We start from the raw sequence: 11939 nt of genomic DNA on the forward strand, positions 1-11939 counted from the left end.
ACCCAACAGAAAAGACGAAAAGTTCATCGCCGGGAACCTCCCGAGCGACGAACTTGGGGGGCTAATGTTGTCGGTCATTTTCGGAAAACCCGAGATGCCAAGAAGGCACGTCGCTCAAAGGGCCGATGGTCAGGCCAGAGGTCATGAAGAGCGGCAAGCCTTCAAGAACTCGCATAAACTCTTGACTCCTTGAGTCGAGCCTAGCCCCTCGAGTTGAGACATGAGTCGGCTCCTTGAGTCGAGCCTTGCTCCTCGAGTCGAGACTTGATTCAGTCTCCTCGAGTCGAGCCTCGCTCCTCGAGTTGAGCCTTGATTCAGTCTCCTCGAGTCGAGCCTCGCTCCTTGAGTTGAGCCTTGAGTCAGCCTCCTCGAGTCGAGCCTCGCTCCTCGAGTCGAGACTTGAGTCAGCCTCCTCGAGTCGAGACTTGAGTCAATCTCCTAGAGTCGAACCTCGTCCCTCCGAGTCGGGACCGGAGTCGGTCCCCTCGAGGCGAGCCTCGACTCGGATCATATCCGTCGAATAGATACATTCGTGTCATAAACCCGGAATGCAAAGCCCACAATAGCTCAACGGGCCCGGAAGGATGACGGTCGCGAAAAGCCCACGAAGACGCAGCCCAGCGTGCGCCGCGCTCACTGCGCCGTGCGCCGCGCCCGGGCAAGGTCGCGCCGCGCGCAGAGCGGCGCAGCCCGCGCGCCGCGGGTTGCGCGGGTTGCGTCGCTGCCTCTTGTGCGCCTCCACTTGAAGAGGTGCACGCCCCTAGTCCCACATGGACGACGAAGGACCTTCTTAAGGCCCTCGAACACCTTTATAAACCCTCTCTCACTAAGGGGGAAGCAATCCCTTCATCTCCTATCGATACGCTCGAATTCTCGCTCTCCTCTGCTTCTCTTGATGCCATCTTTGGCCCGAAGCATTCTCGCAAGTCTCTCTCGTTCTCAGAGGTTCCGAAGCACTCACGGGGACTTCCCGGACGTCGCTCCCTCTGATCGAACGCCCCCCCAGTCCTCAAGCACGCTCCTCAAGTTCTCGACTAGAATCCCCATGCGCGTCTAATATGCTAGACACGTACGCAATCTCCGAAGTTCTGAGATACCGCCGAGGACTCCTCCGCGCCCCGTCTCCTTCGTCGAGCATGCTTCTCCACCAAGGCTCCGCGCCTCATACTGCGCTACACACACGGATACGTAGGCAGCCGACACACAAGGCACGGTCACTCCTCCTCGTCACCCATTCCCTCTTTCGAGAGGTGGGTTGATCGGAGAAAACCTAGCTCGAGACTTTCGAGTTCACACTTTTGGCCCGGGTGCGATCACTTGTCCGGCCTTGGATCGAACCGCCCGAGGTATTCAATAGTTGTTCATTTTCGTGCGACAACACTCCGACCTGACCATCGGCCATTTGAATGGCGTGTCTTCTCGGCGTTTCGGTTTTCCGAAAACGACCGACAATAATAACCAAGAAATTGATGTCAATGTGCTTCGACTTCGTAGAGCTCTTGTTGTTGTTAGAGTATAGTATGGTTGATTTATTGTCACAAAATAACCGAAGTGATCTTTCAATACCATCTACTATGCGCAGCCCAGTGACAAAATTCTGCAACCATATCCCTGATTGGACTTCTCATAACAAGCTATAAATTCTGCTGCCATGGTTGAAGATACTATAAGAGAAGTTTAGCACTCTTCTAGGAGATAACACCTCCAACCAAAAAATAAATATAGCCTGATGTAGATTTCATACTGTCTTGGCATCCAGCAAAATCAGAGTCAATATACCCAACAATCTCGATCTGATTTGACCTCTGATATGTGAGCATGTAGTCTTTTGTTCTTTGTAAGTATCGCAGGACCGGTATAGCTGCTTTCCAATGGTCCATACCTGGGTTGCTTAAGTATCTGCCCAACATTCTTGTAATGTACGCAATGTCTGGACGCGTACAAACCTGAGCATACATCAGACTTCCTACAGCCGAAGCATAGGCAATCTTTTGCATTTCATTTTGTTTAAAGTCAGTCTTAGGGCAATGATTGAGACTGAATTTGTCTCCCTTAGCCATAGGGGTATCACCTGGTTTACATTCTTGCATTTCATATCTTTTTAGAGCCTTTTTGATATAGCTCTTTTGTGATAATCCAAGAATCCCCCGAGAGCGATCTCGAAATATCTGGATTCCTAATACAAAATAGGCGCTACCAAGATCTTTCATCTCAAAATTCTTAGCTAGAAATCTCTTGGTTTCGTGAAACAAGCCTATATCGTTGCTGGCAAGCAAAATGTTATCAATATATAAAACCAGAAAAAATACATTTATTCCACAGAACTTATGGTATAAACAGTCATCCACCAAGTTCATTTCAAAACCGAACGTAATAACCACTTGGTGAAATTTGAAATACCAATGTTGAGATGCTTGTTCGAGGTCCATAGATGAATTTCTTAAGTTTGCAGACCATATGATTTGCATCCTTGGGCACATAATTTTCTGGTTGCACCATATAGATTGCTTCATCGATGTCACCATTGAGGAACGCGGTCTTCACATCCATCTGATGTAACTCAAGATTAAAATGCGCCACTAATGCATTATAATTCTAAAAGAATCTTTCGTGGAAACCGGAGAGAAACTCTCTTTATAGTCGATACCTTCTTTCTTTTGCAACAAGATGAGCTTTGTACCTTTCCACATCACCTTTCGAATCCATTTTGGTCTTAAATATCCATTTGCAACCAATGAGTTTTGCAACTTTTGGTAGTGGTACAAGGTCCCAAACATCATTGTCCTTCGTAGATTTCATCTCTTCAATCATGGTATCATTCCATATTTGAGAATCAGAACTTTTCATGGCTTGAAGGAAGTTGATCGGATCATCTTCCTTCACTCCAATATCATCCTCATGTTCTTGATCAAATACAACATAATCATCTGATATTGCACTTCTTCTTTCTCTGGTGGATGTTCTTAATGGTATATGTTCTTAATGTGGTAGAGTTTGTTCTTCTGGAACAATTTGTTGAGCAAGGGGTACCCTAATATTGTCTTGAATTGAGCCTTGAACAATGTGAGGAGTTAAGTCATGCTCATTGTCAATTCCCCCTATGGGAATATTAACATATTCATCTTCCAAGAAAAATTTTCTTATTGTATCCCCCCCTGCAAACTCGACATCCTCAAAGAATCGAGTGTTTCCTGTCTTGAAAATTGACCTAATTGTGGGATCATAAAACTTGTACCCCCGGGATCTCTCAGAGTATCCAACAAAATAGCAACGGTCTTTGAGTCCACTTTCTTTTTCATTACACTTATATGGCCTTTCCTCAGCTGGACATCCCCAAACGTGCATATATTTTAGACTAGGCTTCTTGCCCATCCAAAGTTCGTAAGGGGTTTTGCTCGCTGCCTTAGTTGGAACCCTGTTAAGGATATATGCTGCAATCTTTAGTGCTTCTCCCCACAGCGATTCAGGTAAAGTAGAATGAAAAATCATACTTCTGACCATGTCTTTAAGCGTTCTGTTTCGTCTTTCAGCAACACTGTTCATAGTGGGCGAACCCGGCATAGTGTACTGTGGGATGATACCACATTCATCTAGGAATTTAGCAAACGGTCATGGACATTGTTCACTTGAACCGTAATATCTACCATAGTACTCATCACCACGATCAGAGCTGACGCTTTTAATTCTTTTGCTTAGTTGATTTTCAACTCCAGCTTTAAACTTCTTGAACACGTCTAGCGACTGTGACTTTACATGAATGAGATATATGTAGCCATATCCTGAAAAATCGTCTATGAACGTTATAAAATATTGTTGACCATTCCGAGAAGATGTTGGAAAAGATCTACAAATTTCAGTATGAATAAGTTCTAAGACGTCCGAAGTCTTGTTGGCTTTAAATCTCCTCTTATTTGTTTCTTTTCCCTTTATGCAATTTACACAGATATCAAAGTCCGTGAAATCTAAGGGATCTAGAATTTCGTATGACACAAGTCTCTCTCTATTCTCCTTTGGGAGATGTGACCTAATTGTTTGTGCCATAACGCGGCTGAATTCTTGGTAGTTAATTTTCTCTTTACACCTCGAATGCAAGGATTCATTAAATGAAGCATTTATCTCAATGGAATATAAATTATCATATCATGATAAAGAGTCGGAACCAACCATATTTGAACTGTGAAACAAACTAAATTTTTCATTCTCAAATGAACAAGAATAACAACATTTGTCCAAAACAGAAACAGAAATCAAATTCCGTCTAAAAGACGGTACCACAAAAGTTTCATCAAGATCCAAATAAAATCCAGTCTTCAACAATAATCTAAATATTCCAATTGCTTCAACTTCAACCTTCTTGCCATCGCCCACATAGATATATCTTTCAGTATCATTTGGCTTTCGGTAATGGAGGCAATTCTGCATAGATACACTGATGTGAGTGGTTGCGCCAGAATAAATTCACCAGGTGTCCTTAGGTACCGAAGTTAAATTAACCTCAAAACAAACCAAATTAAGAAGCATACATTTCTTTGCACGCTAAGCGTGATAATTAGTACAATGCTTCTTTATGTGCCTTTCAGCTCGACAGAAGAAAAAAACAGTCTCCTCAGAGTTATCTGGTTGCTTTTGATGTTTCTTCTGAGATGCTGTATTTGTAGCTTCCTTATCTTCCTTTCTTTTATTTCCCTTGTCCCTGCTCTTAGCGGTTGAGGCCAAGTGAGCACTTTTTGTCTTATCTTGCTACAACTTTTCATATTCCTGAACACAGTATGAGATGAGCTCATTAAGAGACCAAGTCTCTTTCTGACAATTGTAGCTCACCTTAAACTTGCTAAACTGTGTTGGACGAGATATCAGAACTAGATGCACTAGCAAGTCCTCAAAGAGTTCAAGTTTTAGTGCTTTCAGCTTTGAAGCAAGATGAGACATCTCTAGTATGTACTCTCTGATATTATCTTTACCCTTCAACTTCATTGAAATCAGACTTGTCAAGAGCGTACCAATTTCGAAATTTTCGTTATTGACAAACATTTTCTCAATATCGGCAAGGAATTCCATAGCCGTAGTAATAGAAACAGACATACTGCCCCTGAATGCTTCTGGAATGGCATTCTTCATGATCATCATGCACATGCGATTCGATATCTCCCACTTTTCCATCTCATTCTTATCATCAGAGGTACTCTTGTTCGTAAGTGTCGGATGAGCTTCAGTTCGTTTCGCAAGGTCAAGATCCATGACCCCGAGAACAATTAGCAACTTCTCCTTCCATGACTTGAAGTTGGAGCCATTCAGCAAAGGAATTGAATTGATGTTGGCAGAAATATTTTCAGGAGTCATAACTAATACAAATAACAATAAACAAATAAACAAACAAGCTCAGAGGAAAACCTAAACCTAAATTCAAAATTGAAATATATATGGTAAATCTCATCTCAAGATACCGTGCACTCCATCAGTATTATGTCTTTGGACAAAAATAATGACTTGTAAGTGATATCTTGGTGCACTAATCAAATACTGATAATAATGAATCAAATAATAAATCTTCATTTGGGCCGATCTACTATTCATATGTAAAACCGAAGAATCATCACGTATTTATTAGCCCAAACATACATGCAATCAAGTTAAACATTTACCTTCCTTTGAGCCGATAAATATTCACAATAATTACAAGTACAAAACCTTTTATACTTTAAAATAAATAAATTTTCACAAAAGAGACCACTTTAGTGACATGTTGTTTCAATTAATTTATTCTAAAATATATACATACCAAAAAATACCAATATTTGATTTATTTATTTATTTGGTTTTAGTGGGCTTAAGCCAAGATACAATTGATGAAGCCCAAAATAATTTCATAATCAGCAAACCCTACGAGAAAGAATCTATAAATGTAAAACTTTATTCATGACGGAATATGATCTATATACATGTTCGATTATGTGTCCTTACACAAACAAACAAAACTGATTAATGATAATCATTATTGTCAATATGCTGATATAGTATATACACAATAAAAAAAGAAACAGAATGAGTATGTACATATATGCACTTGACGATGATTACGACTGCTATATATACAAAATAATAACTAAACTGATATGCACATCGAACGAGAAAAAAACCACATACCGAAACATCGGATTTTCATAAAAACAATTTATCGAAAGCGTACAACAATTTGCAATTTGCATAAAACACATATCAATAAAAAGAGAAAGAAACCTATTCACCGAAACTGGTGTGGGTGGGAGACATGCCTATATTAAAAGAAAAATATAATCTATGTTTTATCTATGTTATTTATTCCTACTATGAAGAAAATGCATCTTTTTATCGAATAAAGATCCAAAAATAACCGACGCGGGTCCTCCAAAAAATATAATAATTATAATAAGGGTAATTTAGCAAAATAGCCAAATCAAACCTTTAACATTGCTAAATAGCCAAGGTTTTGTAAATACTAAGTAAATAGCCAGATATCATTTAAGACACTTCTACATTAATTACTAAAAAGCCCAGGCATTTTCCGCCCATAAGCACACGGTTTACTTAATAAAAAAAAAAAGAGGTAACGTGTAAACGAGAATCAAGGAAGTAATAACTGCAAATTAATTACCGATTATCTCTCCACCAATATTCAATCTGCCATTAAGAAAAAATCTCTGTTAATGTATCTTGATGTGTTGTAAAATGTAGTCATGTTTCAGTGTTAATGTATGGGAAAAACTATTGTGAATGCGTTTAGAATTTTTGGTGTTTGGATGTTAGAATGAAAAAATAGGTGTTGACATATTTTCCAGTAAATCTGAGTAAATATTGGGCAGTTTAAATTTTTGTCGTGTGTAAATCTTTATTTACACATATTTACACCGAGTATGTCAATCCTTGGATTTTACAACAATGTATGGTTGTTAATATCTGTAGTAAATGTGTGTAAATATTAAGTACTATTATATTTGGTTATCTGGAAGTGTTTATTTACGCATATTTACTGCATAAGTTGTCATAACCTTAACTTATTTACATATATTTAAATAATAAACGATACAATATATTTATGGCCGAAAATATCAGAAATAATCTATAAAAAGAAACAAATAAATTACAACTTTCACGTCCATTTAGTTCCTAAAATAAAGGAAATCATAAATTGACTAAATCATGTTCAAACTTATATCAGGAAAACAATTCAAAAAATTTCGGGAAAAAATTTAAACCGAAAATTTAAATATGTAATTCAAAATTCAAACGCTCATGGGCAATTTTCGGAAATAAAAAAACCTATTATTGGGCCACATCATCGGCATGGCTATTTACTTAGTATTTACAAAACCTTGGCTAAATAGCAAATCATAAGGTTTGATTTGGCTATTTTGGTAATTTTTTGTTATAATAAAGAGCAGCCAAATTTTTTAAAAATTCAACCAGGATTGGCTTCAATACCAATTGTTAGATCCAAATATCATGAGTGAAAACCATCACCTAATTTCATGACCGAATCATGTTGAATAATTAAGAAAGCATCAATTAATAACAGAAGCGTACCAGTTGAATCAATGACGGTTGATCTTCTAGATCAACACGCATACCCTAGAGAGCCCTTTGTTTCTCTTTTGTTTCACTCTGACGACGGAATAGCAGAAAGTGACAAGTTAGTACGTGTGACTCAGGGACCAGCCGTATTTATAGGCAACCATTAGGTTAACCTACCGGGCTTCCTATTTCAGTCCATCACAGAAATAGAAACTATAATGGTCTACACATTAAAGGTCCACAACCTATTAGATACATTCAAACCCAATATACGTACACCAAATTAGATCTGTTGATGCAACTAATTTGCATTTATTGGCGATGTTTAATTGGCAAAATTGCTCATAAAAGGAGGATATCTGTTGCTGATGTGGAGTCGTCACGCGGCAGAGAATATTTGATTTGTTGCAGATTTTGTTGCAACGTATTCTGCGACATTCTCGGAGTCATCAAATATCCGCGAGATTTTCCAGGGATCAGAAGATATGATATCTCTGATGCCAACAATTGAATTGGTGCGCCCTAATTCGCCTCGAAGACTATAAGTGGCGTCCTCCTTTCATAAACTCTTTGACCCTTTTGGAAACACTTGTTTGAGAGATTTATTTTTTTAGTGTTTTAGCTGAGCTTAGAACGACCTGTGTTCAAGCTTTTAAGATGTCTGTTACCTCTGCTTTGTTGTCTATATACGGGTGATTGTATTAGAAGCTAGAGGTTAGGTTTTTCCATTGTTCTTGTTGGGAAACACGTTTAGAAGTCTCGGGAGAGATTTTCTGTGGGAATCGAGGGGATCTCGTGCTTAAGGGGAGCCTAAGTTGCTGTTGAAGAAGATAGACGTAGGTTGGGTAGCTAGTGAGGGAGTCGTTTAGTTTAAAACCTTATTGTACCACGTTATCATAGTAGATTGCTTTCCACCGGGAAAAGGCCCTCTAGACGTAGGCACGAATTGCCGAACTGGGTTACCAATCCCTGTGTTCTTTATATTTTCGCACTTACAGCTTTCTCTGTTTGATCACTCGAATTTTAGTGTTTGTCACAGAATCCGTCACAACATATTCTGTGATATACGCACAGATCACGTAATTTCAATATCATTTTTTAACGGACTATTTTTATTGACAATTTACAACACATAATTATTTAACATATAAGTCCAACGTTAGATTAAGGATCCAACATGTTGGATTAGAGATCTAACAAATCGTTCCAAAAAAGGGAGGAACCTTTTATAATCTAGAGCTGTTCAGGATGTCAAGTTCAAGAAATCACAAATTTACTTTACTTTCATAGAATTTATTTATAATTGACATGTAACTTTTAGAATTAAATTACATCTAACGAGGTAAACATTGAGTTGGTTCTTTTTTATCATGTTGAATCTCCGAGGATTCATTTACCGCTTATAATCACAGAAAGTTAATTCAGTACCATGAGTGCTATCCAAAAAATGGCTTAAATGGGAAAAACGGGTATATCCTTCGGCGATTAATTACATTAGCTTTCATTTTACTCATGGCTACAACAGTGAAAATAATATATTCTACTATGTATCTTGTGAAGAAAAGTCTACGCAATAGGAGATGAGTTATTGAATGATAAATTTTAGGTGTATACAGGGACGGAAAGTACGCCGAAGGGGGCTCTCAATTTTTTTTTTTTTACACTTTTCACCCATTTTTAAAAACTTATATATTTTTTTACCTTGAAAATTTACAAATTAGTCCCCTTGAATTTTTTTTTTTCAAATTAGCTTCCGCTGGTGAGCTTCTATGGTTTCGTCCCTCGGTGTATTATGAATGAAACATTTTCAAGCGATTAAAATCTGCACAGGAAAATTGTAATCTTTATTATTATTTTATTAAAGTAATTATAAAAAGTTAATCAGCCCCCGCTCCTTCGTCTTCGTGCCCTGTCCACGAATGGGACTTATTGGTACGTTACAAGAATAGTTATCACTTATATCTCGATCTCCTTATTATCATGAAGTGTCACTAAAATGGACGAGACATGTTTGATTCAATAGGGAAAAAAAATGGACAAGATACATTGATAAACGCTTAAAATAGAAATCACATTAAAAAAAATCATATAGCATCAAATTACATGAAAGGAAGGTCATGAAGGTTGACAAACATTTTATTCCAACTCATAAAAATAACTAAGAACTTTATTGTAGTAGTCACAAAGAAATATATGCCCGACACCAGAGGTAATAAATCATTACATAGGTAGAGCTAGGTCGTTGTGATCAGGCTGCACCGGATTTGGAAGATGAATCAAGCTGAAGCCATTTGGAGAGCTTTTGGAGTGTGTCTTCGTTACTTCTGTACTGGTTTTTACTGAATCGAAGCATATCGGACCACGTAAAATCTGGATACTTTCTGGATCCTTGTTCCGACACCAAACTTTGCGGTGGTTTCACAATCTTGTCCTCCTTTGGGGACAGAAAAAAGGCCATTGATTTCCTTACACTCTCTTTGTTCACCACGGCCCTGTGCAGACAACTCTTGTATTTCCCGTTTGACAATGCCTGCATATGCATATGCATATACATCTCACCTCAGATACGGAGATAGAAGAAAAGCAAACAACAAAAAGAATATTAAAAGAATTACGGTGAAGGTGTCGCCGATGTTGACGACTAGGGCGCCGGGGAGGGGAATGATTGAGTTCCAACGGTTGTTGTGAAAGACTTGGAGGCCGGCGATGCTGTCCTGGCAGAGGATGGTGATGGAGATGGGGTCGCAGTGGGCCCAGGTCCCAAGGGCGGCCTCGGGCTCGGGGCAGATCGGGTAATAGTTTCCCCTCATTATGGAGTGAGAGTCCTTGAAGAATTCCTTGTAGTGCTCTCTCTCCACACCCAGGCTTATCGCCAGCACCTCCATCACCTTCATGCACACCCCTATCATCGCCTCGCAGTATCGCTGATGCACAATCCTACGTCAACCACGCCATTTCTACTTTTTAATTACTATATATTCACTCTTTCACGCACTGTCTAATACCTTTTCATAATGTAAAACTAAACTATTTACTACTTGATATAATGAATTCCCTTGATGTTTGCATGTATTTTACAACCACCTATTTTTTATATACCACATGTACGTATAATTAAAGAATATTACTCCATTATAAATGAACAAAACGACGATGAGGGGACGAAATGTCATTAACATAATAGTAGTTGGTAGATTATTTGCGCTTAAAAACTTGTTACCCGTGTTCCTTGAAATCCTCCCCTAGAGTTTGCGTGAAGTAATCGATGACGGATGTAGAGCCGTCGTCGCGGAAGCCAAAGGAGAAGGTCTCCTTCCACGGGAGGTTGGAGGCGAATCGCTCGGCATGGGCCGCAGAGTAGCCATATTGGCCGTCAGCGGGCCTCCGGGCCCGCATCTTTTGGGCTGGGGGGAGCCGGAAGAAGGCTTCGTAGCACTCAAATGCTTGGTCAATGAGCTTCTGGTCGACTCCGTGGTTGACCACCTGGAAGAACCCATGGGCGGGCCCGGCCCTGGCCACCAGCTCGGCCGCAGCCAGAATGGCTTCCTCGTCACCGTTCGCAAGGTCCACCACCGGCTCCTTCAGCTCCTCCGTGGGCCCAGCGGAAGCTGGCTCCCACTCCGCCCACTTGAACCCCGTTGGGACTTTGGTTTGTTTCTCCAGAAAACTTGAATCTAAAATCGGGTTTGAAGCATCGTGGTTTGTGTTGATGCTGGTATTGGTCGAAGGAGCATGAGCATTAGTAGAGGAGGGCATGGCTGAGCAAGTCAATATTTTTTTTTTTTTTTTTTTTGCGACAGAGCTGTATAGCAAATTAAATTGGCCAAACAAGTGTTTTGACGCACTATATGAGAGGAAGAATCTTCTGGCTGTGCCTGTATGAGAGACAGAGAGAGTAGTGTAATGCGTTTATATAGATTATTTTCAAGTCACCCCAATTGGATGACGAAAATATATTGGTGCTGCTCTCTGTATTAAATACAGGACTCTCTACTGTAAATCAATGTATTTATATATGGTAATAGGTAAACCTATGACAATTCTTGGGATTTTGTGGATAATAGTTATGGAAACTACCATTTTTGGCGGAGAAGATAAATATGTGACACATCTCTTTGGGATTTTGTGTATAATATATTATCGAAACTCTCATTTTTGGCTGAGAATTACCATATGCGCTAAGTGTATCTCTAGAAGATGTATCTCTTAGGTATTAGTTTACGGTTTTCATGATAAGGCTTGGATGATCTTGTAATGAAGGTTCGAAATGCCGTTTTCAACGCCGTTTCGAACCTCCTGATAAATGGACAATCGACATGCCGACGGAAAATCGAACGGAAAAAATATGGAAAATGGCAATTGATATGCCGCTTTCAAATGTCGTTTTTCAT

The 11939-nt window shown here is 39.5% G+C and overlaps 1 pseudogene; it reads right to left on the minus strand.

The window, feature by feature from the left end:
- Positions 1 to 9792: 9792 nt before the first annotated feature.
- On the minus strand, positions 9793 to 11304 carry LOC149390203 (gibberellin 20 oxidase 2 pseudogene; annotated as a pseudogene).
- Between the last annotated feature and the right edge of the window lie 635 nt (positions 11305 to 11939).

Source organism: Urtica dioica, chromosome 7 (assembly GCF_054948205.1).
Source record: "Urtica dioica subsp. dioica isolate 48M chromosome 7, U.dioica_male_clone48M_v1_H2, whole genome shotgun sequence".
NCBI lineage: Eukaryota > Viridiplantae > Streptophyta > Magnoliopsida > Rosales > Urticaceae > Urtica > Urtica dioica.